Genomic DNA, 3,455 nt, shown 5'->3' on the forward strand with positions numbered 1-3,455 from the left:
CGGGGCCGGGGGCGAGCGCGTGCGTAGAGGTGGCGCCCGAAGCGATGGAGCCGGGTGGGCCCCAGGCCTAAGCATCCCCGCTGCTCGCGCCCGCGTCTCTTGAGAACAGCCCCCGCCTGCTTGATGCGCAGCTGGCTGCGCGATGCCGGGGTTGTCTCGGCCCTGAAGGGGGAGGCCGACCCCCGCGAGAGTCTACAAGCGCCTCCCAATGGGAGGGTCGCAGCTTCGCAATTTGTCGTGAGGGGCGATTGCTCTCGGGCTTTCCCCCGAGCTTGCTCCTGTGGCCTCTTGGGTGGAGGCAGGCGAGACTCGGGGGTATCAGGTCCCCAAGGCCTCGGGCTAGGGCGACTGCTGCGGATTTGGGAGTATCTGAAGTCCCAGGCTAAAGGAGGACACTTGCTGGTACCACCACACAGACGTGAACCGCTAAGACCTGTTTGAAATTGGGAACTGATTTGACTGGAAACACAACATTTAAAAAACAAAACAAAAAAACCCCTCACAGTTGTCTGGTATTTTGGCCAGGAGCAAGCAAGATGAGGCGGCAGCTGAACCCCGGGGCCTGCACATAAGATGCCTGCCACAGATTTGGGGAGCATCCAAAGCCCCAGACTGATGTGCCTGGGAGGGAGGTTACTTGCCTGGTGGTTGAGCCACAGACTTGAACCACTGAACTCTGCTCAGCTGGATTTGGGACTTGAGTATTGGGGCTGTGCCCAGCTGAGTCTGGAATTGATTTGGCTGACTTGGCCTCGGACCGAAATATATTAATTGGATTTTTTTTTTTTCTTTTATGTCTGAAGCTGAGAGACATGGTTACCCTTTCGGTACAGGAAGAGGGGGTGAAACTATTCCACACCAACTACCCTCACCCTCTCTTTTTATCTATATGTTTGGTCATTCATATATTTATGTGTATGCCATCCTGCCCAACAAAGGCTCAGGGCAGCTTACAATTAGAGAATAGGATAACTTAAAAACAGGAGAGCAGCAAGACCAGCAAAGATATAGTTGGGGCTGGTCCTGCTTTGAGCTGAGGGTTGGACTAAATGACCTCCTGAGGTCCCTTCCAGCCCTCATTTTCTATGATTTTGAAACAGCTTAAAAGGCAACTAGAAAATCAAAATACAACAGAGAGCCCCTAAACAATATTCATCCTAGTTTTGTTGGGTGAATGTCTTTCCAACTAGGAAGGTCTTACTCCCAAAAGTGCTCCCAAAAGATGTTCAGGCTCTGGCAGGCCTCACAGGGAAGAGAGCTCTAGAGATGAAGAACAGCAGCAGAGAATGAGCTCTCACATGCTTTTGCCAAGTGGACTGGGCATGCTGATGGTGCCTGTAGGAGGTCACTCTTGACTAACCTTAAGAATTGTGATGGGGCATAAGAGAGAGGGTGGTTTCTTAGGGATGAAGCCATAGATCATTTAGGGCTTTAGATCAAATCCAGCACCCTGAATTGTACCCAGAAAGCTATTGCAAGCAGTGCAGACTCTGCTGGGCTGGAGTCACCTGCTCCTGGTGACCCACCCTTGTCAGAAGGCAGACAGCTGCATTCTGTACCAGCTACAGCTTCTGGATGGTCTTCAAGGGCAGCCCTACATAGATTGCATTGCGGTACTTTAGCCTTGAGGTTATGGAGGCTGGCAGACAGGTCAGAATCTGGGAGAAAGCGTCACAGCCTTCTCATCAGCTAGAGTTGGTTTGAAACGTGCTCCTAGCTGTGGCTGCCACCTCGAGATGCAGGTGCAGCAAAGGATCCAGGAACACTCCGAGGCTGCAAACATAAGTGACAAAGGGAAGTTGCACCCCCCCCCTCAATGACAGGTGTCCCAATCCCTGCCTCCCCCCAAGTCATGTGGTCTGCCCACCACAATCCCCTCTTGTCTTGTCTGGATTACAGTTTCAGTAAGTCTACCTGTATCCAGTTTTTGCCCCCTTTTATGGTTCTAAGCGGTAATAGTGTGGAAAAGACCTGATTCTTGACCTTTCACTGTCACCATAAGGTTCTGAATAACCTTCTAACCAATCAGTAATTCATGGTATTTTACTGCTGCTTGGCAAAGCTGTCTATCCAGGGCACAGCTGTGAAGAGAGGTGTCATATACCCCAAATGGTAAATTTGCTGGAAATGTACAGGCATAGGGATATACATGATAAACAGCATTGCATGTTTTGGAGTCTGTAGTTGTGCTTTATTGAATCACTGTCCTGCAAAGAGAAATTGGGATATTTTGAGTTTGTCCACTGCCCCTTCTTCCCACATGCTAGGCCTGAATCACAGAGATAATCGATGATAATAATAATAACAACTGAGTTATTAATCGGGGAATAAAAAGAGGACTGCCTGTGCTGCCACAAGGCTTATGTGGGTAGTATGGGAACTGTGTGACTTGAACTTTCAACAATAAAATTCCTGCTTGCCTCTTCCTGGTTCCTTGCCCTTGCATTCTTATTTGACCTGCAGCTCCAGATAAACCCGAATTCCTCCACCAGCCACCGCCAGGACTCCTACAGGCCTCCTCCTTTTCCCTGTTGCTCTGTTCTTCCTGGCCTGGCACTCCATCAACCTATCCTCCACTTAAATTCCTTTCTGTCCTACTCCTACTGTCAACTCACTTCAATCCATGCTTTTCATTACTCTTGACACCTTTGATTTTCTCAAGGTTTATCAATCCAAGTATCCTCCACCCTTGGTGACCCACAGCATCCACTCCTGTTCCACTCTCATCCAGCTGAGTGTCTCTACAGCCGGGAAGGGCAAAATATGGCCTTCTGGCTGCTGCCAAGACCCTAAAAAGGGAGGGCTGTGCCCTGCTCCACTCCACTCTGCCAGAGCTGGGCCTGGACGCAGTGTACAGACTCCACCCCCCACATCCACCCTGCTCCCCCCACCATCTGGCTTCCTATTGGCACTGCAGCTGGGTAGTTATGGCATTGCAGCTGCCAGCAGCCAGGCTCGAATGAGATGGGGCACAGTGCAGTGTACCAAGTAGCCATCCCACCAATCTGCCACAATGAGCTGCTGCCACCACGGTACCACTAGTCTGTGCCAGCCATGGCAGGGGGATTGGCTTGGGACAGCTGCCCCAACTTCCCAGTGTGGCACCCACTGAGGTGGGCAGGTGGGACAGCTACTCTATGTGCTGCATTGTGCCCCATCCCATGCAGACCCAGCTGCCAGCAGCTGCAATGCACACTTTTAAGTAGTACTTTTATACTTACTTTTATATACATAGTACAAACTTTTGGGTTTTTTGGCTTAAAGCCGAATTAATTCCAAATTCCAAATCAACTAAACTGAGCTCGGTCGTTCAAGTCTGTGTGGCTCTATCATTGGGCAAGTCTACCCCTTCTTAGACCAATCAGTCTGGGACTTTGGGTATTCCCCAAATCCAATGGCAGGCATCCTGTGTGTAGGCCCTAAGCCCAACGGCATAGTTCAATTGCTCCCTAGGA

This window comes from Alligator sinensis, unplaced genomic scaffold, assembly GCF_000455745.1.
Source record: "Alligator sinensis unplaced genomic scaffold, ASM45574v1 scaffold116_1, whole genome shotgun sequence".
NCBI classification, from domain to species: Eukaryota; Metazoa; Chordata; order Crocodylia; family Alligatoridae; genus Alligator; species Alligator sinensis.